Below are 23,131 nucleotides of genomic sequence, written 5' to 3' on the forward strand. Positions count from 1 at the left end.
TAAGGGGGTTGCTGGAAGACATTAGCGTTTGAACCAGTAGGCTAAGAGTGTCCTCCCTCACCTATGTGGGTAGGCATCATGCAATCCCTAAGAGCCCAGATAAAGAAAGGGCAGAAGAAGGGTGAATTCTCTCCCTCTTTTCTTCAGCCTAAGTGACAAATTTCACCGACCCTCTGATAGACAGCTCCTGCCTTCCTCTTTCTCCAGCTTGCAGACATTAGGCTGATCACTGGACGTCTTGGCCTCTGTGACCACATGAACCAGCCAATTCCTCTCTTTTGTCTCCCCCTGTCTCTGTCTCTCCCTCTCCCTCTCCCTCTGTTCCTTGGAGGGATTAAGGGATTGCTCCTGGAAGATATACCTTATTGACTAGCTAACGCCCCAGTTGAATTGATACCCATGCCTGCCCAGAAAAGAACTCAGATTTAAAGGGCTGGATGAAGGAAGAGCAAAGGGAAATTGGAAAGTGACATAAGGTTATTGGCAGTAGCAAAAAACAAAAAAACAAAAAAACAACGTAGAGTCATGGATTGTGTAGGTGATGACAGAAAGGGAGAGAAATTGGCATTTATTGACCTTTTTGACCACCCAGCCAGGTAAGTGCTGTATCCCTTAAGTATGTTGACTTCTTTTAATATCTCTAAAGTTCTCCTGAAGTAGATATTATTGTCCCCTCTAAATGAGGACACTGAAGCTGAGTGAACATAAGATACCCTGGTTTGAAGAGCTGAGGAGGGAGGGAACTTGAACCTAGGTCTGTGTGACTTTAACGCTGATGTCCTTGTTGCTTCTAAAGATATAGAAGAGAAATTCCTGCTTTTTCCTCAGTTCTTCCTGGGGACAGAGAAAGGGAATGGAGGTTTAGTCACCATCTCCTGACTACTATAATGATAACAGTATCAAATAGAGCCTTTAAAGTATACTGTGCATTGTTGTAAATGCACTAGATGCACTCATTTTATCCACATCACCTTCCTGCGAGGGAAACCTTGTCACGTTCCTCCCCATTTTACAGATAAGCAAACAAGGCACAGAGAGTTTACAGACATGCCCAACACCATGCAGCTATTAAGGAGCAGATCTGGGCTTCAAAACCACACACGGCTACTGGATGGATACCTTTAGTTATTCTGCCTCAGTTTCCCCCCCTCCCCCCACCACGGGACACAGAAAGACCAATAGGGCTTGGAAGAAAAGAAATCCAGATTTCTCCTAGCCACTCCAAGGGTTTTCTCTGCAACTGTATGAAGACAGGGTTTGTATCAGTACCCCATTACGTGGGTGACCTTCAATGACCTTCAACTCAAGGCTAAATTTTACCCTGGAAGAAAGCTACAAGTCATGCCATTTTAAGTTAAGCTCTTATTTCCTACAGATAAAATGGGATACATCAGGTCCTATTTCTGGAAAACCATTTGATTCCACAAAAATACACAAATCACAACAAATCCACGAAAGGAGCAAAAATACAAGCTTTTATAAACACTTCTTATGTTAAAAAACACTTAATGTAAGTTTGGTTGCTGCATGTACTAGCCTCCTTGAAGTTTGTTAAAATACAAATCAATGAAGTTTGGATTGAAGATAAATTATTTTTCCTAGCAGATTCCCCCCTAGCAAGCACAGGCATATGTCACTGCTCTAGGCATCTCAGACTTGAATTCAAAATTAGAGTGATTTGTCTCAAAAATTTTATTCCAAGCCAGTGTGAATGAATGGAAAATTTTTGCATAGTAAAAGCTGGAAGAGAGACCGTTTCCATGATGTCATTTTCTTCAATGATCTCTTGTTCTTCTATGGCAGTAGGTCTGTTGACAATGACCTCTGCCTGATCTGCCAGTATTGCTAATCGTTACAGTCATTATTGATTACCCTCTTGGTTTTGCTATTTTGGTGTTCGTATATGGGTTACTAAAAATTCAGGCATTTTCACTGATGTAACAACCATTGTTTTGGAATTTAAATAAATCTGGAAATTATTTGCATATTGATGGCATACTTAAAGAGCTCTCTGCTGCATTCCAATTTCATATCGAACAAAGCTTTCTTGTTGAGAAAGCATTTTTCTAAAGCTCCAGAATCCTCAAGAAGAGGAGGAAAATGACAATTGATAAAGTAAAGCTTCATTCACAAGAATAATTCTTATCTAGTTCAAAGGCTTTCTGAACAAGAGGGATATAAATCTGACAGTTTTGAAACTGGAACAGGTAACTCTGCTTTGGAGTATCACAAGTACAAGATAAAACCAAAGAAGACATAGATAAACCTGAAATGCTTTCTTTGAGACAAAAAAATACTGCACTTTCTCTCCCTCTCTCTCCTACGTGCCTCTCTCTCTTTCTCTATCTCTCCACCTTCCCTCTCTCTCTGCCCCTCCCCTGCTCACACTCTCACTCTCTCAAAATAAAATAAACTTTAAAAATCACTTTATGAATCCTGCGCACGATTTTAAAAGATAGTAAGAATGCCAGTATTATGCAAATTAATTGCCAAAATTAATCAACCAGCAAAGATCAGAAAAACTTTATCAGTACAAATTGTTGAGTTTTTAAGATAAGCGATCATGGTGATGTTATGCTTACCAATAAAGCTGCTGTCATTTGTATGTCACTTAGAATTAGACTCACACTATCTCTTTAGAACCATTTCCCAATTTAAAATGCACCAGAATCACCTGAGGATCTTGACCTTCAAGTTCTGCTTCAATAGGTCTGGGTTGGAGCTCTGGAATTTGCACTTTATAACAAACTCCCAGGTGATGCTGGTACCGGTCCAGGGATCACACGTTGAGCAGCAAGGTTCTTTTGGTCTACACCACATCCTACCGTGTGTGTTCGGTCATTCCCAAACGAATGCCTGTGATCACTACCAAGTAGGATCGTTTTAATGCCTGTGATTTGAATGAATGGAAGGTGCGTGCTGGGAGCTAGTCGGTAGGAGAGGTGGGATGATGATGGCCTTGGAGATTGTCAGAGGGTTAGATTTATGTGGAAGAAAACTGGAAGTCACACGTTCCCGTGAAGAAGGATCCAGGAAGCATCCTGGTCATATGTGTACAATGCGTTGAAGTAGAGGAAACTGGTCCAGACTGTTTCCAGTCCTCTTTCAATCAATGGCGTCAAAAAACCATGATGGTAGAGCCAGCGGTATCTTCCTGGGATGAATTGCCTGCCCCTCTAGTCCTGGAACCTGTGCTCACTGCCTGCTTCGCCATCTCTTCCTCTAGGGAGCTCCTTCTGAGTGTGCCCGGCCGGATCAGGCGACCGTTCTGCGTGCCTGTGTGGCCTCTGTGCCGCCCCTTTCAAGGCACTGACCCACGGCATCCAACCGTCTGGTCACCTTCCATCTTCCTTTTGAACCCAGTGCCCTCTGAGGGCAGGGACTACTCATGCCTGTCTGTTGTGTATCTGGCACATCGCAGACTGACTGTCCAGCCTCCGGGGGACACTGATCGCTAACTATTTGCTCAGTAAATGAGACTTGAGCAAGTCTCTCCTCTGAATGTCTTTTTCCCACTGTTCAATTGGTCCCACTGTGCTCCTGCAGCTGCCCAGCTGGTTTTCCTTTTTGCTTTGACCTCTATGTAGAAACAGGGGGTTTTAAGGCTTTCCCTCCACCCAAGACTCTACTTAATCCTCCCTGGCTCGCCCTGGGCTCTCTGATTCAGTGCAGGTCTTGTTCCTGGATTAGGGGGCAGATTCTATGCAAGTGATGACAGCAGATAATCTCCTACCTTTTCATTGTCTTCATTACGCATTTTGCTCAGGTGGTGCTCAGGTTGCCGAAGGGAATGTGGCTTGGTGTAAGGCAGCAAGGGGAGGTGAGGAAGTCAGGAACCTTCCTGGGCAGTGGCAGGCACTCTGGTCCCTGAGTTTCCCAGTAGAGACAGTCTGCAGCAACATGGAGATGCTCATGATCCCTCAGATGCGCCATTAACTCCAGAGTCCCAACTCACTTGCTGCACCCTCCCAAGCAGAGCCCAGGGCTCCTTGCAGCTTTCGCTGTGTTCAGTCAGTGGCAAGGGCAGGAGGTTCACCTAGCATAAGGAGTAGCCCCTATACGCAGAACCACCTGATAGTCATGGTCAACATTACTAAATTAAATCATTAGTGTTGTAATGAGATATGGGGCACAAAACCCACTCAGTGGCCTTTCAGATTGCCAATGGCTCACCCTCCAACCTGTGGGACTTCCTCATGCCCATCCTCTTGCCCCGACCAGCAGGAGTCAAAATGGTGCTTTCTTGGGTATTCCAAATGTCCTCTCATGGGCAAATGTACCCTGCACAGGTTCCCATTTCGTGGGACAGAGCTACGGCCTCCTATCAAAGAATGTGCAGACACATTCTCTGGGGCCTCTCAGTGCTCTACGAGAGTATTTTAAATGAACTCTAATTATTATACTTTCATTTTGGGGTGCCTGCTTGGTTCAGTCAGTTAAGTATCCAACTGTTGATTTTGGCTCAGGTCGTGATCTCAGGGCCATGAAATCAAGCCCTGCGTACAGCTCTGTGCTGACATTGAGGAGCCTGCCCGGGATTCTCTCTCTCTCTCCCTCTCTCTCTATTCCCCTCCCCCACTCACTCTTTTCTGTGTGTGTGTGTGTGTGTGTGTGTGTGTGTGTGTGCTCGCATGCACACGCACGTGGGCACTCTCACTCTCAAAAAAATTTAATTAAACAATATTACACTTTCATTTCAATGAAACTGTGTATGTTACAGATGATTTGCTTCCTGAGGATGGCTACAGCATTTAAGTGCCTGTGTTTGCATTTTGGTTTATCATCACAGCAGTGCCAAGATGAATGCCTTTCATTATTGCGAGCTAAGAACAATAGCAGAGACCAATTATATGTAAACGCTAAATAATTCCTTCCTGCCCAATGAAGGTTAGAGAACCTCATGACCTCTACAAATTAGGGTTTGCAGAAGTTCTATTACAGAGGAGTGGTGGGAAGTTGGTCATTCAACACAGCATCTTGTAACATAGGCTGTGTGGAGCAGGGCAGACAATCTGGGAACACACAGTCTCTATTTATCTTGAAATGGGAACTTAGTTTCGGCAAAACACCATCACCCATCACACTGAATTTATGTTGCTTTGATTCTTAATGGTCTTAGGCTTTTTAAATTTTAATTTGTAATTTGTTATGATTTCATGCCTTTTTAATAAATGGGAGCATAAGAAGTTTATTGAAACTTTTAGGTTTATGTATATTTAAGTTAAGTTATTAAAAACAATTTAAGCCGGTGTTGGAAACTAAGAAAACTTTCCCCTCTTAGGAGAGCGTCCGTATGTTAGTTGAACTTGAGAAACAATGAACATCCTATTTAGAGAACCTCCTCTTTAAACTCTCTGTTCCAAATAAATTTAGTCAAAGCAGCATGAAGAGGAACATAGCTGACTTTAAATAAAGGCATTATCTGTAAGAGATACCATTGGTCCCTTTTTTTATTATACCAGTGCACCTGCCCCAGCTGGAGTGAATGATAGCTGCTAATGGCTCATAGCTACCCCCTCCTCTGGAGAATTGCCCTCAGACAAAAGAGAGCCCACATGAAAGATTTTGCCTTTCTCTCCCAACTGGGGACACCCCACAAACATTAACTGGCTGACTTGTAGGTACAAAAGTCCAGTCCTCTTGCCTCAAGATGGGCTCAACTCTGTGAGACACTTCACACTCCAGAGCTCTCTGTGGGATCAAAGAGATCAGACTCCAGATGAGACCACATCCTTGCTTATCATCTTTTATTCTTTCTCTTGCTTCTTTTACTCTTTGTCCGCTGAGGGCACAACCTCGACACACAGCCAAGCTCCTGTCTCAGTCTCTGTTTCTAGAAACCCACACCTAAGATACCCTTCCAATCCATAAGAAATGCACTTGGCACAAATATAAGGTCTGCTGTTTGAGCACACATGAACTTCCTGTGAAAATTCTTTTTTCTTCTCTCTTTATTACCATGAATAGGAGACATATATCTTATTCTTGAAAACATGAGATTGAATAACCAAAGAACTCTGGCAGATTTAATTTGGAGATTTTTGACTCATAGTTTGTGTGAAAATACCCAAACCAAAATGATTCCTTTTACATATTTCTAAATTTCAATTTTCAGGATCCAATTATATGAAACTTTTTTTTCTGATCTGAGAACTCGGCATCTCCCCAGGCACTCACTGCTATAGCTGACTGAACCACCTCTGGACCCTGGAACAAATATACCTGCAACCAGTTAACCATCTTTATCCACAGTGATAACTTCTCTCTATTTGGTAGAAGCAACTTAAGTCTCCAAGTATGGAAAATGGAGTCTTTGATTATCAACCTCTCCTATATGTGTCATTTTATGAAGCTTATAAAATTAGACATTTTTATGCTTCCTGTCATTCTATAGCATCCCCACTCACCCCCCTGCCCTGGCCTAGAAGAAAAAAGAAACTCATGCCAATTAATCAGCAATACTGATCAGCCACTGAACATTTACTAAGTACCAACTACTACATAAACAACTTTACGATTATTACCTTACTTAACTCTCACAAGTGCCCTGTGAGGTGAATATTATCTCCATTCTACAGGTAAATAGTCTGAGACCTGGAGGGATTAAGTAAGGTGTCTAAGCTCACATGACTAGTAATGACCTCCGGTCTTTTCAGTCTATGCCTTACTTTCTCCTTGCTGGGACAAATCCTGTGAAAATGTTTGGTTTTTAGCCAAGATTTCACATGGCCCAGCATTACCTAGAGTCAATTTGTGAATCAAACGCTCACTTCTGATGATGGTTCCTTGTTACCATAGCAAATTATTTACAAATTTTCTTTCTGTCTCTCCAGTTGTACATAAGAGAGGGTATTACCCCATTTGTAATATGTATCCTTCAATAGAATGTTAATTTGCTTAACACAGAAACAAACCCACAATAATAATAAAACAATAATTACTGAAGTTTGGTTATGGGCATATCAGGGTTTATTCCACTATTCTGTGTATTTATGTGTGTGTTTGAAAATGTCTATAATTTAATAAAACACTACCAAAAAAAATACTTAGAATGTCTTCTCAACCAATGTAGTTTATTTACTACAGAAAAGGAATTAATGTGTTTGCCATATAAGCATACTTACATTATGGCTCTATGTCTCTTTTTAAGATTTAATTTTAGTAATCTCTGCACCCAATGTGGGGCTTGAACTCATGACCCTGAGATCTAGAGTCGCGTGCTCTACTGACCGAGCCAGCCAGGCGCCCCGATGGCTCCATCTTAATACAAGCTAACATTAAAAAAAAAAAACACATATCAGCAAAATTTGTACTTGGGTCTGAGGTACAGAAATCCTATTAGATTGACCTAAACAAGTTAGGGTTATTTTTTTCCCTCTTATAAGAAGTCTGGAGGTGAGCAGACCAGGCCTGTTCAGCAGACCCATGAAATCATCACTATCCTAGTTCCCTCCATCTTTTTCTTCACCAACCTGGCCACCGGCTTCCACCCTGATGCTCGCACAATGGCTGATGCATCTTCAGATGCATGTAGCCCAAGCAGGAGGAGGGGGACAGAGCCATTGTTCTCCCTAGTGTCAATTTAGCAAGGAAGGTAAGTCCTCCTCAGGGATTCCTGCCACCAAATCATAGATCACAACTCTGAAGCCTGACCACCATAGCTGCAAGTGAGGCTAGGTGCTTGCGTACCTCACTTTCCATTTTTATCGCAGCATTTCTAACTAAAATTTTGTATCAAATATTGGCATGAATCTTATTTTGCCTGGGGTAGTCCTGGTTTACACAGGCAGTACCAGCATAATCATTGCTAGGGTCCCCTTTAACCTCCAATGTCCCTGTTTGGATGACAAATCATATGATTCACCTTTCTCTAATAGAGAATGGCCAAAGAAGGGCTGAGCACACCAACCCTTAGAATCTGTCGTCCTCCAGCAACCAAAATACCTGAAAATCCATGTAAATCTTAATTTACAGTCATTCATGAAAACGCCAAAGGAGTGTATATTTATGACAGAGCTAAACTTCTTTCAGATTTTCCTTCCCATCTCTCTTGCTGTCAATATCTTACACATGCGTGGCTGACGCCCAAAAGTGCCCTTCCTCTTCCGTTCTAAGTCCAGGAAATTCTCTTTCTAACTCAGTCTGTGCTGCCTCCCTTCTCTCCCTTCCCATCCCCTCTCTGGCCCAGGACTTTATGGGGCCAGTCCTCTTAGCCTCTCCACCACCTGGTATTTCTTTTTGCCTCACGTCTGTGGTGCTATAAGTAGAACCTTCACCTCACCTTCACCCTTCACCAAAGAAGCAATTGCCACTGTCACTACTGATAACCACCTTGTAACAGTGAGAGTCGGTCTGCAACAGGGCAGAGAAGATCCCAGAGGGATGGTGCTGGAGCCCTGAGTGTCCTACCCTGGAGCCCAGCCTACCCACAGAGCTCCAGAAATGGGAGATAACAAATCTTGTTCAAGCCCGTGTGGATCAGGTATCTCCTCCTTGTAAACAAAGACATCCTAACAAATACATGGGATTCCGTACGACTGAGGAAGCCCCACCACAGCATCTTCATGGATGGTAGAGGAAGGGAGAAGAAAGATTCACAAATTTGTGAGCCAATATTTTGTATTCCCATCATGTAGCTCAATATATATTTTTTTGTTCTTTTTTTAAAAAAAATTTTTTTGAACGTGTATTTATTTTTGAGACAGAGAGAGACAGAGCATGACCGGGGGAGGGTCAGAGAGAGAGGGAGACCACAGAATCTGAAATGGGCTCCAGGCTCCGAACTGTCAGCACAGAGCCCGACGCAGGGCTCGAACTCACAGACTGCAAGATCATGACCTGAGCCGAAGTCGGACATTTAACCGACTGAGCCACCCAGGGGCCCCTCTTTTGTTCTTTTTAAAAATGTGTGATAGGACTGTTGGTGGGAATGCAAATTGGTGCAGCCACTCTGGAAAACAGTGTGGAGGTTCCTCAAAAAATTAAAAATAGACCTACCCTATGACCCAGCAATAGCACTGCTAGGAATTTACCCAAGGGATACAGGAGTGCTGATGCATAGGGGCACTTGTACCCCAATGTTTATAGCAGCACTCTCAACAATAGCCAAATGATGGAAAGAGCCTAAATGTCCACCAACTGATGAATGGATAAAAAAATTGTGGTTTATATACACAATGGAGTACTACATGGCAATGAGAAAGAACGAAATATGGCCCTTTGTAGCAACATGGATGGAACTAGAGAGTCTTATGCTAAGTGAAATAAGCCATACAGAGAAAGACAGGTACCATATGGTTTCAGTCTTATGTGGATCCTGAGAAACTTAACAGAAACCCATGAGGGGAAGGAAAAAAAAAAGAGGTTAGAGTAGAAGAGAGCCAAAGCATAAGAGACTCTTAAAAACTGAGAACAAACTGAGGGTTGATGGGGGGTGGGAGGGAGGGGAGGGTGGGTGATGGGCATTGAGGAGGGCACCTTTTGGGATGAGCACTGGGTGTTGTATGGAAACCAATTTGACAATAAACTTCATATATTGAAAAAAAATGTGTGATAGGAAACCCCAATGTAACTGCTTTTTGTTTTGTTTTAATGCTTGGGAGCAGGGCCCCTTTAAGAAATTTGAGGAAGGAAGCAAATGTGTTTGCTGTTCTTCGAAATGGATGGACATTAGCCCTTCTATACTAGGTCATTTTAAAAACAAAGCCAGTGCCTCAGTATGTTGATGCTGATGGGGGGGAACAGTCTCCCTCCTGGGGAAAAATACAAGGTTGTGTATGTGCATGCTAAAAATGTGATATGGGAATATACATACATGTGGACATGCGGACCCGTGTACACATGTACAAGGGACAAGCAGAGCAGAGTGGCAGAATTTGGTCTCAGAAATACGAAACTTTGGCAAGAGGCCCCTGTGAAGGCCAAACACCTTTGTAGGCAGTGAGTAGCGACTACAGCTCAAGGAGGGATTGAATGTCATCCCTCTGATAAAGCAAAGTAATGGAGGGAAGGGGATCGGGTGCCCAGAGGTCACAAGAAAACAGCAGAAACATGAGGAATAGAGCCCAAATGACAAATCCTCATAACCGAACAGGTCTTCTGACTGTGGACAATCCTTCAGAAGCCATGATGGCACAGGGATGGAGCGTGAACCTTGCAAAGAGCACTGGAGAAAGATTATGGCAAACTTCGAAAACACAATCAAAGGTAGGTTGGGAAGGGATAAATCCCAGCGGGTTTTTGGAAAGACCATGTCAGCCTGTATCCAGGGCTGTGTTTCTTTAAATCTCTTTGTGTATTGTAATGATCATTTTTTTTTTTGCTATAAACATATGTACTAGTATATGTTTGGGTTCTTATGCTAAACTTCCTTTTTCTATAACAAGCAACACCGATGGGACCTTCTTCCTTACCTGACCTATATATGATTTATACATTCCAATGGGTAGCATAGTTTTGAAAGCTGACAACCAGAAACCAATGCCTAGTTCCCTGGTAGTGCTCAGCTGAGGTGCTGGCATGGGACCTGCCCAGTAAGTCAAACCCGGTTAAAGGAGGCGGCTGGGGTGCCTGGGTGGCTCAGTCAGGAGTCTGACTTCGGCAGAATGGCTAACATTAACAACTCAGGCAACAACAGATGTTGGTGAGGATGTGGAGAAAGAGGATCTCTTTTGCATTGTTGGTGGGAATGCAAACTGGTGCAGCCACTTTGGAAAACAGTATGGAGGTTCCTCAAAAAATTAAAAATAGAACTACCCAACAACCCAGCAATTGCACTACTAGGCATTTATCCAAGGGATACAGGTGTGCTGTTGCAAAGGGACACATGCACCCCCCATGTTTATAGCAGCACTATCAACAATAGCCAAAGTATGGAAAGAGCCCAAATGCCCATCGATGGATGAATGGACAAAGAAGGTGTGGTGTATATATATACATATATACAATGGAGTACTACTCGGCAATCAAAAAGAATGAAATCTTGCCATTTGCAACTACGTGGATGGAACTGGAGGGTATTATGCTAAGCGAAATTAGTCAGAGAAAGACAAAAATCATATGACTTCACTCATATGAGGACTTTAAGAGACAAAAGAGATGAACATAAGGGAAGGGAAACAAAAATAATATAAAAACAGGGAGGGAGACAAAACAGAAGAGACTCTTAAACATGGAGAACAAACAGAGGGTTACTGGAGGGGTTGAGGGAGGGGGGGATGGGCTAAATGGGTAAGGGGCACTAAGGAATCTACTTCTGAAATCATTGTTGCACTCTATGCTAACTAATTTGGATGTAAATTTTAAAAACTAAAAAAAAAAAAAAGAAAAAAATGAAAAAAAATAAATTAAAAAAAAAAAAAAGAGTCTGACTTCGGCTCAGGTCATGTTCTCACAGTTCTTGAGTTCAAGCCCCGCATCAGTCTCTGTGCTGACAGCTCAGAGCCTGGAGCCTGCTTCGGATTCTGTGTCTCCCTCTCTCTGCCCATCCCCCACGCACACCCTGTCTGTCTCTCTCAAAAGTAAATAAACATTTAAAAACATAATAAAGGAGGTGGGTGTTCCAAAGAGAAAACGACAAAGGAAGATAGGAGGAAAGTGAGTAGAGAAAAAGTAGGAAAGTTAGTTGTGGGAAGTGGGGGGGCTAGAGGACAGTCAGGAATGAGGAGAAAAGGTCAATGGAGAAAAACAGAGGGAACCACTCCAGAAAGCAGGATTATTGTGTCAACCCAGGGATGCTGAGATTAATGAAAAGCACGTAGCTTGCTTCGAACTGACAGCTCAGGAAAACTGACACCATACAAGCACAACATTCTATTTATTGTATTTCTCGCAGGGCACGTGAAAAGGGTACTTAGTCATTTCATCGCTGAACAATGCTCTATTATCCAAATGAAACTAGCTTTAAACTATTAAATAACTGCATTTACCCAAAGCATTTCTAAATATGGCAAAGCTATTTAAGCCAATGGGTATAATTTTGAACGGGATTATTATGTTAATTATTTCACTTTTTTATTGTGAATGGCAGTCGGACGGTGAATGCAGCAAAGCCAGTGACTGCTTGAGTTCTAGGTCACAGACCAATGCTCCAAAATGGAATGTTATTTTTCATTTATTGAACACTGGCAATGTGGTCAGCATTGAACGCAAATTTAGATAACATTCATGACTGACCACTTTATAGTTTAAATAGGCAGAAACAAGCCTTCCCAGGAGAGAAGGGCCGGTGCCAACCAGCAACAGGCAGAAAGGTATTATTTTCTCCCCATGTCATTATGTACACAAAGCCCACTTTGGTGTGGGTCTGCTAAGAGGACTTGAGAGGTCAGCTGTCTTCAGGCAACCAGCCTTCATCTATCGGTCTGAATTATGACTCCCAACTAAACTGGAAAAGAATAAGGCTTTTATTTCAATACCTAGAGAGAACCCTTGCTGAATTTGTATGCAGTTACTAGGAATATTGCCCCCCTCACGATGTGCAAGTATCCACTGGGGACAATCAAGGCTCCTGCTCGATGTCAAGGAGATTCCTGTAACATCTGCTTCCCATTTCATTCTCCTCTGTCCTTCTAGCAGTCTTGGAAGAGAGGGCCCTAACAGAGAGGCATTCCAGGTGAACTAAGAGTCACTTCCAATTGGGTGGTGTTTTCACTTGGTATTATCTGTGTGATACGTGTTTAACATCAGTCGGTCTGTGTGTGTTTTATCCACGGGAGGTTAGCACAATCCCCGATCTGGCAGGCTCAGAGTTCCTCAATCAACAAACAAGAGTCAAAAGGCCAAGGAAGTCCTGGATATTTGGACTGGGACTTTTAGTTCAATAATACTGAGTACCTGTTATGTGCTATAGAAGTGAAAGAATCAGATGGGGTTCCCACCCAGAAGAATCTGTCTTGAGAGGATGCCAACACATCAACTTATGTCGTGGGTGAGGAAGAAAGGGTAACTGAGATACGGTGAATATATGAGATGTGTCAGACCATGTTCTTTTCCGTTCAGTTGTACCATAATAGCATGAGGTATACACTCGTTTCCCCATGATACAGATGATAAAACCTGAAGCTCAAGGGGAAAAGTCCTTTGTCCCAGGCACTCTGCCAACAACTTGTGGGAAACCAATCATACTCAGTTTGAAAAGGTTCCTCAAGACATAAGGAATGAGGAGAGAGAGAGGGGGTTGGGGGGAGGTAATGTCAGAAGAAGGGATGAACCAGACAAGGAATCCTGTGTCTTAATCCTCCTTCCACCACCTGGATCCCTATCATGTCCCTGCCGGCTGAAATCTGGAAAGGGAGTGAGGGGATGGTAGAAAGGAAAAGGAAAAGGAAAAGGAAAAGGAAAAGGAAAAGGAAAAGGAAAAGGAAAAGGAAGGGAAAAGGAAAAGAAAAGAAAAAGAAAAAGAAAAGAAAAGAAAAAAGAAAACAAAACAAAATAAAACCAAACCTGGAGATGTTTGAAGAGCCAACAGCCCTGGGAAGAGCCTAACAAGATGACAAGATCCCACCATGAAAAGAAGCGAAAAGAAATGTCTGACAATATGCCTCAGAGATGGTATCTGCCAAACATTTTTACCGTGATTCATAGTAAGAAACATGTATTAGGCAACAATTCAGTATGTGTATGTATGTATGTGTATATACATGTATTTATACACATACATACATACACATAATTATACACACACACACAGTATATATACATATATATACACACTGAAAATATACCATATATATATATATATATATACTGAACATATATATACACTGAATATATATATATATATATATATATATATATATATATATATATATATAATTAAAAGCACAAATTCATGAAAGAACAGCTACTGTATTAGTCAAGGTGCTCCAGAGAAATGGAACTAATAGAGTGTGTGTCTGTGTGTGTGTGTGTGTGTGTGTGTGTGTGTGTATCAAATCTGCAAGGTAGGCCCAGTTGACATTGCAGTTTGAATCCAAAAACTCTGCTGGCAGGATTCCCTCTTCTTCAGAGGAAGTCAGTCTTCTTCTGAAGGTCTTCAACTGATTGGTTAAGACCCACCGGTTAGGGGGGGTAATCTGCTTTGCTCAAAGTCTAATTATTTGAGTGATAATCTCATCTAAAACTACCTTCACAGCAACATCCATTATTGACCAGGTGTCTTGGCACCGTGGTCTAGCTAGGGTGACATACAAAACTAACCATCATAGCTCCCTTAACTACTCTGATAGATTCCTTTCAATTCTATTCTGCCCTTTTAAAATTTGTTTTAATGCTGGTTGCAAGCTACCGGATTGATTTAAGGACTCATCCAGGGGGTGCAACCCAAAAATCTGAAAAATATTGGCTTCGGAGCCCATCTGGAAGAGTCACGCAGACACTCTTGTGCCACACCGCATGGCAGGAACAGCAAAAATGACCTTCTGCACTCAAGAGGCACGATGCTATGGAGTTTCCAGAAGCCCTAAGTGAAGCGGTTAAATGTGTCCCCTGAGCCTGAGTGTAGCACAGATACGGTTTCAAAAGTTAATAGACTAGAGAGCTCTTATGTTCACGAAGAAGGAAAGAACAAAGTGACCAGTGCAGACTAGACAGGAACAAGGAACCCCAGTGGACACAGACTATGTAGATGGCGACCTCAAGGACAGCATGACCAGGTAACCCCCTGACAGCATGACAACGTAATGCCTCCCAACTCAGACAATTCCATGGAAAGAATAGCATGGGTGAAATGGCTGAGCCCTATTCCTATCACCCAGTGGGACGGGGACTTGGTAGCCGTTGTTCAGTCGTACATTCTGCCTAAAAAGCCACCCCAAACTAGTGGCTTGAAGCGACACCAATGATCTCGCTTTTACCCCATACCCACCTGGGAGTTTGCTGGCCTCGGCAAGGTGGTTGGCATTTGTATCTGTCATGCAGTTGCAGGCAGATAATGGCTAGAGCTGGAGTCATCAGAAGGCTGGCTCACTCGTGCGACTGGTGCCCAGGCTGCAGGACTCCAACAGCTGGCAGCTGGCAGGGCTGGGGCTCCTGGGACCTCTCTGTCTCCACGTGGTCTCTGCAGCACAGAAACCGGAGTGAGAGAGCCAGGCGAAGCTGTTCCGCTTTGAGGACTGGGGCTCAGAAGTCACTCAGAAAGTTGAGACAGTCACAAAAGTCTGCCTCGTGCCACCAGGAGGAGACAGAGACTCCACCTCTTGATGGAGGAAGAGTAAGTCCTGGTACTGTATGTGGAACCAGAAACATCGTTGTAGTCACGTTTAGCAAACAAATTCTGTCCAAAAAAGTTCACTTGGAGGAACAAAACCATGTCTTGCAGATCCACGCGGAAGTAGTGAAATGTGCGTCTACCATACTAATAAACACTTGGGGCTTATTCTCCATACAGAGGCTGAGGACCACTGATGTGGCCCAACGCTCTCATTTACAGCTGTGCTGTGAGTGCGTTGACGCTAAGGCATCAATGGGGTCAGTGGCTTGCACAGGATCCGACAGTCCGATACTATCAGAGCAAGGCGAGATCCTAGACCTCTGTGCCTCAGCTTAGTTCTCTTTCCCCAGTCTCTTCGCCACCATGTTTCCCAGTGACCTTCACGTGTTCATTTCCTGAGCAGAGCTAAGTAGGCAAGGGCGTATGGAGTTCTTGCTCCTACATAACCGGCGAGAGTGGCAGGAGAGGTCTCTGCCAACAAGGGCCACGCTGCATCCAGACATGATAAAGAAGGAAACACCACGAGGTTTTCCAAGTACGAAGACGGCCAAGTTCCCGAGCGATGATGTTCTAAATATGGCGGGAGAACCCACCCATCAGAACAGATACCACATAAATAACTGTTAACAGTACTGGGGCGTGCCAGGTGGAAATTACCTTTGCCTACTTTCTGAGCCAAGTTAAGAAGACCTTTTGCTCTGTTTAAACCCAAGACCATGGGGCGCCTGGGTGGCGCAGTCGGTTGAGCGTCCGACTTCAGCCAGGTCACGATCTCGCGGTCCGTGAGTTCGAGCCCCGCGTCGGGCTCTGGGCTGATGGCTCAGAACCTGGACCCTGTTTCCGATTCTGTGTCTCCCTCTCTCTCTGCCCCTCCCCTGTTCATGCTCTGTCTCTCTCTGTCCCAAAAATAAAAATAAACGTTGAAAAAAAAAAAGTTAAAAAACAAAAAACAAAAAACCCAAGACCAAAGCCCAAGCGTTCATAGCTTTGGGCTAGAAACTTAAGTTTAAAATCCATTTGTTCTAGGGTAAAAAAAAATAAATGTGATTTTCTATTTGCTGGCAAAAAAGAATGTCGAAGTTACTTCTTAAATCCTTTTTGGAAGTTAAATCACTTCTGCTGAGGAAAAATGATGAGTCAATAGAAACTAAATCATGATCAGATGGATTAAACTGTTCTCAAGAAAATACTTTTTTAAAGGAAGGGCAAAGTGTTCAGAAGAATGGGTTTCCAGTAGATTTTATATTAACAATAATTACTTTTCTGTATCTAAGGCTTATCCAGTCTGTTGTTATGGAAATACGGGACATGGTCCCAAATGCAACAGGATAATTTCATTGCGAGATTAACCAGGAGGGCAGTGAAAACGTTAAAGTATAACCCTTTGGTGTTCTGTTAAATACAAGAAAGTATACAGTATACAGAAAGGAATTTACATGAACATCTTACATGTCTAAAGTTTCGGTTCCAGTTGGGAAACTGTTTGGCTGCCTCTCCCTTCTAGATGGGCATTTGACTGAACAATAGGGGCATCAGAGAACCATGGCATGTTCGAACTGGGAAAGGTCTTAGAAGAGATTGTGTCCAAATGTCTCATTTTATAGATCCTCCCCCTCTGAGGATCTGAGAAGAGAAGGAACTCACTCAGTTACAGCTGGTGCGGAAGGACAAGAACCCAGGACTCCTGATTCCAAAGCCAATACACCGTCCACATTATCCCCCGTTTAAACCTCGCAGAAACATTTTAGCAAAAGCACAGACCATAGTTAGAAACCAGAGACTGTCAGAGGAAAAAGGGATTTTCAGAGACATGTGCTCTCTGCCCCTCTAGCATCCATCCCACCGGCCAGCAACAGCCTACTTTTTTGGGGTGATCGCATCTCCCTCACATCAGCCCATGAGGTTATGTAGGGCAGTCCTACTAGCCTGCCGGCATGTGACCGGGTTAAGCCAATCACACATTACAATCACTTCCACTGTGATTGGTTCGCGGATGGGCACATCAAACAATCAGAACCAATGGGAAAGAATCAGATGATTCTTCTTCTTCTTCTTCTCCTCCTCCTCCTCCTCCTCCTCCTCCTCCTCCTCCTCCTTCTCCTTCTTCTTTTTAACTTGGAAAAATGTTTAATTCTCTTCCTCTTTCAGCTTAAAAGGGAGAAAACATTCAGCTTGAAGCCACTGCAGCCATCTTCCTATAACTTGGATATTGAGAATAAGCCAGTATATCAGAAGGCAGAGAGCAAAGATGAGAGAAACCATATACAATAGACATTGTTTGAACCCTGAATCCAGTCATGTCTGAAACCAGTTCTAACCATGTGCCTTTTAGTTACCTGAGCCAGTAAAGTTCACTTGATCACTCCAGAAAGTAGTTAATTTGGAAGGTGATCTCAGGAAACATCAAGAGAGGAGTGGAGAGAGGAAGTAGGGAAAGAAGAAAGCCAATAAAAAAAGTATGCTATCTTACAAGTTACCACTGTGGACGAGGCAGCTTAATCCTATGGTAAACAGCATAGGGCTCTTCCCCTTCTCTCCCCAGAGTTATCCTACCTAAGGATCAAGGGAGCTGGGGTACTTATATACTAATCCTCATAAGTCATTGTTTGAGGAATACGAATTAGTTTGGGGACACTTCTGGTACTTTGACACATGTGGGCAGAGCAAGCTCAGGGGGGGCCAGAGAGAGCCTCTGGAAAGAGGTTCAGGTGGTGGTTGTGGCAACTCGAAGTTGAATTGGCAGACAAGAAAATAGAAGGGGCCAAAAGGACATGGGTAGGGCCCTAAGGACACAGCCATATACCCTACAGACAAAACCACAGGACTGGATCCCAATACGACCACTTGGAAGGCTGCTTGCTGTCCAGGAACACCCAACTGGACTTTCCATTAGCAAGACAAACAATTGTGCCAAGCCACCCAAATCCGGGGATTGTGTGCTACGGCAGTTAGCCTACCCTAATACAGGGAAAGCAGATATTTTTACAGCCAGCCATACTCGTGGCTTAAATCCTGGGATCAGTAGGTGACAGATGATGCAGCTAGATCACTACCTTGTTCATAAAAATCAGTGAGATGCCAGGTGAAAAGCCCTTGAAGCTACAAAGACATGACAGGCAGGCAGACAGAAGAAAGAGCCTCTGGCGTATACACCACAGAAGCCCTGACTCAGAAATGTGGAGGGTTCCTGGGCTTTGGGCTTTGTCTGAAACAGGAGCTTTCTCTCCAAGAGGAGAACAGATCTGATTGAGTCTTTCGGGCACGCTGGCCTTTAGGTGTCACAGACCCATCTAAGATTGCAGAATGAAACTCCCCATGCGGTAGAAACCGGTACTGAATTTGTACCTAAGTTCTGAGCAGTCACATGGGAAGGGCACACTGTCGTCAATGGCTCCTGCTCAAAAGGGAAGTCAGCCTCGTGGTTACCACCCCAGGGGGGCCAACGAGGACAAGGGTGTCGGGAACTCCAAGAAGAGAAGAATCAAACGGCATTGATTATGGTCAAGGGTTACCTGATACCATGAGAAGCCACCAGCCTTCACAAGAAAGGACGTTAACATTTGTTGACTGCTCATCGCTTACCAAACATGGTACGGAAGTCCCACCCGGACCCTGACGGCCACAAAGTATCATCACCTGCACTGTTCAGATAGGAAAATTGAAGTTTGAGGAGGAGAAGTGCCAAGGTCAAGAGCCAGGGCATAACCGACAAACAAACAACAGACACCACAAACAACTTTACCCTGCCACATCATGCTTCCTCCTCTGAACTGTCCTCCGCGTGGTGCACAAATGCAAGAAACAGAATGTCTTGGGAACTTGTGAAGTCGGCAAACTTAAAGTAAAATCCCGTATTTATCTTAATTTTCTAAGTATCCGTCTAAACACTTTATTTCTATAGTTAATCAAATTAATTTTATGTCAACAGGTATCTAAATATTCCGTTCTAGTAACTCGTGGGCTATGCACAGAGCAGGCATCTAAAAACATTTTGTTGAAGGAATAAATGAAGGCCTGACATGTACTTTGGCAAAGATGTTGTTTTTTTTTCCGTTCTCATATACAATTGGCAAGATTTTACTGTCTTAATAGCTTTGCTTTTTCATCCCTGGTGCGTCAGTCCAGCCTCACTATCCGGCCCTGTCCCAACAGTAACGACTGCAGCCAAATAGCACATCTCAAAAGTCTTTCCCAGAAGCTGCAGTCTTCAGGAACCTATCTACCCCTCCTCCACTGTGCAATCCCCTTCCTATGTGGCAGCCTTGTCCCTGAGGGACACCAACCCTGCTGATCATCCCTGATAAAAATGACCAACATTTTGTCAAATTTGACACTTCACGGAGCAATCTCCCCCAAGGTTAAGTCATTTGATTCCCACAGTGACCAGAGAGGAAGGCAAGACAGGTATCATTAAGTCCTGCTTCAAATGAGCAAACCGAGGGTCAAGTTTGCCCAGGATCATGCAACCAGCAGACAGACGAACGAAGACTCACGGCACAGTCCTCTCTCTCAAAACCTCACGCTCCTTACGGCCGACAATGCTGCACCTCGCCTCCTCAGGACCCCCAAGAAATGGCCAAGGGACCACATGCCAGCTGGGCCACCTGCAGCTACAACCTCCACAGCAGTAACAGCTGGGCTCACAAGGGGGAGCCACCTCAACACCCTCTTCTAGGCAACAAGACTGTCATAGAGGCAGAGAAGCCCTGAGGGGGAGCTGGTGGCCAGAGTAGAGCCCGTGGGGACAGAGGTTGCACATACAAGTACTGTCGGAACTTCCTCCGCTCCTTACGATTACCTCTCGAGTCAGAGAAAGGCTCCAGGCTCTTAAAACCACTGGAATCAGGCACGAGAGTGTTCGAACCCCGCTCTGCTGCCTCTGTTACCTTGGGTAAAATTTTAATCTCTCTGAACCCCCCACATGGGGAAGAGAGTATTAACATAGCAGAGTTTCAGCATCAGCTGAGGTGGGTAAAGTGTTTAGGATAAGACCTTAATAATAGAAATAATAGAAGCTATCATCAATGTTTATAACTAAGGTAACTGTTCATGGTCATAATAATATACATATAATATACGATCATAAATACAAGTCAACTGAGTACCGTAAACAAGACATGAATGGGACAAGGAAACGAAAAAGCTACCGAAGGAAGCTTGGCAAATGGCTCCTATTTTCTGTGTCACCACACAAGCATCTGGTATTGGTCCTGCTTCATCCTGCCTAAAATTGTTTCGAAATGGGATGGGAGGAGTCTTCACCCAGCGTCCTGCATGTGTGGAGGGAGCTGAGCGAAACTGACATATGCCACAATGCACTGGCCAGCGCCCTTCAGTCTAATTGCGACTGCAAACTGTGTTTAGGGACATCTCAGATTTGTTCTCTAGTGAAGCAGCTCCAGCAAATCTTCAGGGTGTGCTGGTTGCGAGGGTGCCATTCAGAGAGAAGGGGAAGAGTCTTGTGGCTTCCGAGGTAAGGAGCTATGTGATCCTGGGGAAAGTCAAGTCTGGGGTTTCAATACAGCAGAGCATCTAGACCCGCATCGCCCTGGGGAAGCCTAGGTTCTATTAAAACTTTAACCCTTCAAAGGATGCTGATATGAGGCGCCGGGGTGGCTCAGTTGGTGAAGCATCCAACTCTTGATTTCGGCGTGGGTCGTGATCTCACGGTTTGTGGGATCGAGCCCCACGTCGGGCTCTGTGCTCACAGCACAGAGCTTGTTTGGGATTCTCTTTCTCCCTCTCTCTACCCCTCCCCCCACTCACACTCTCTGATACTCAAAATAAATAAAGAAACTTAAAAACAAAACAAAACAAAAACAAAGGATGCTGCCAGTTTTCATCTGGCAGGCAGAGTCCTCGAGGTGGAGATGTTTCAGCATGAGGAACCAAAGTACTTGGAAGGACTATGTGAAAAAAAAATCAATTTTGTGTCCATGTCAAGTTTCTATGCAACTTTTAGAAATTTGACTTTGATAGCTAAAAAAAAAAAAGCCTACTGGATACTTAGAAAATTTGTTATTTTGAGAAACTAAATAACCCTTGCAGAAGTATTCATTATCTTAATTAAAATAATAGATAATAATTTCTGTTTATAGAATTCAGGATTCTCTGAACCTGGAGGAGAAAAAAATGGAGAACTCATTGATTAATTCCATATATACTGAGTGACTTCTCTCTTCCAGATGTTGTGCTGAGTTCTAAGAATAAATAATAAGACCTAATTCATGCCTTCAACAAGCTTATGGTCTAGAGAGGGAGGTGGGCTCGCATTAAAGTTTGGCAAGTACTAGAGGAAACCATGGCAGTCTTTATTTTCCAAAACTGATTGTAATGACTTCTCCTGTGTCACATGCTCTTCTAGAACTTTTTATTCTCCCATCAAGAGGTGGAGCCTAATTCCCCCGTTGTTAAATCTGATCAGGCTGGTGATTCCCTTCTAACTAAGACAATGCAAGAAAAGTGACTGTGCAATTTCTGAAGCTAAGTCCCAAAAGGCAATGTAACCTCTGCCTTGCCTTCTGGAATACTCACTCTGGGGGTCTTCAGATGCCATGCAAGCAGTCGGACTGCCCTGAGGATGGCATGCTGAGAGGAAGCCCAAACTAGCCCATGCAGAGAGACCATACGGAGAGGCTCTGAGCCCACGTTAAAGGAGACAGATGCTTGGCAAACTGACGTGTCCCCACACTCTGCCCTCCTCTGTTGTTCCAGCTGCAGTCACCATTTAACCGCAACTCCACGAGGACCCCAAGCTAAAAGTACCCAGCTGGAGCCTTTCCTGAATTCCTGACCACAGAAGCCACATGAGATAAGATGGTTGGTTGCTCTACACTGCTAAGTTTGGGGGAGATTTGTCATGCCGAAATAGTACCTGGAATGGGGACCCCTTGAGGCAGAACCCTATTTGCTCTGTTCGCCAGTATTCACTCTGGGGATCACAACACCTGGCTCACAGCTAGTATTTCGGAAAGATTTGTTGAAATTTTGTTAAGTAGCAGGAAGTGTTAGGCACATCAGTAGATAAAGGGAAAAGTGACTAATGGCATTGATGAAATAGGAAATGTTTCCCAGAGGAGGCGGCAAGTCAAGTGAACCTCAGGGGACGCATCAGTCCAATAAGGGACAGGAAGAGAATGTCAGGTAGAAGTGAGAGCAAAGGCTATGACACAAAGGCATAGAGTAGCCGAGGAGATTTAGGGAAGCGTAAGTAACTTACTGGGGCTGAAATGAAGGCAGATGATGGGGAATGTGGCAGGGGAGGTAGTCAGGAACAGAGCAGGAGATGCCTTGCGTGCTCAGCGGGTCTTAGACCATGAGTGAGCACCACCACACTCTCCCCCATTCCCCGACAGAAGGGGCCAGTGAGGCCTCTCCTCCACGTGCCTGTGTTAGGCACATGGGTCCCTTCTCTTGACCTCCTGTCAGTGAATGGGAGACAACTCCATGAAGCGATGCAGCTGTAGACACATTTCAAAGACCTTATCTGCTCCTCATTGAGTATGTGTGGAGTTTTTCTAGACGGGGACCCGAATCCCACCAGCTCTTACATCTCCAAAAGCATCTACGGGTTTGCGAGAGAAACCGCCCACCTCGGAGAGGCACGGGTGGGGAACGCGGACCCAGGGATACACTGGGGTCTGAGCTCTTTGCTTCCTCCCTGGTTTTCCATATGTTGTTTCTCTAGGTCCAGAGGAGGTCTTGTATCTCCAGCTGGTATCTCAAATGCATTGTTTGCATTCCTGGGCTTTAGGCTTCGGAATAGAAAGCCACGATTAACTCCTTTGTTATCTGTGCTCTGCAGGGACGTCCTGGAGACAGGAGATCAGTCAGAACAGGCCATGTAGCGCTGTAGAAACAAGTATCCCAACACTCAGGGGCATAACACCACAAACCTCTCCCTGTCTCACGCCACACATG

General features: G+C 44.1%; 1 long non-coding RNA gene across 2 annotated transcripts in view; it reads right to left on the reverse strand.

The window, feature by feature from the left end:
• LOC109491562 overlaps positions 1–23,131 on the reverse strand; it is a 57,000-nt gene that overhangs the window by 17,086 nt on the left and 16,783 nt on the right. Inside the window, exons 2-4 of one of the 2 annotated variants that reach the window (XR_006585601.1) lie at positions 14,867–15,058; positions 3,734–3,890; positions 166–834 (exon numbers count right to left, since the gene is read on the reverse strand). This is a non-coding gene — a long non-coding RNA (uncharacterized LOC109491562). Of the gene's footprint in view, positions 1–165; positions 835–3,733; positions 3,891–14,866; positions 15,059–23,131 lie in introns of those variants that run through there. The other variant, XR_006585602.1, reaches the window with a different exon arrangement.

This window comes from Felis catus, chromosome C2 (genome assembly GCF_018350175.1).
Source record: "Felis catus isolate Fca126 chromosome C2, F.catus_Fca126_mat1.0, whole genome shotgun sequence".
Classification (NCBI taxonomy): domain Eukaryota; kingdom Metazoa; phylum Chordata; class Mammalia; order Carnivora; family Felidae; genus Felis; species Felis catus.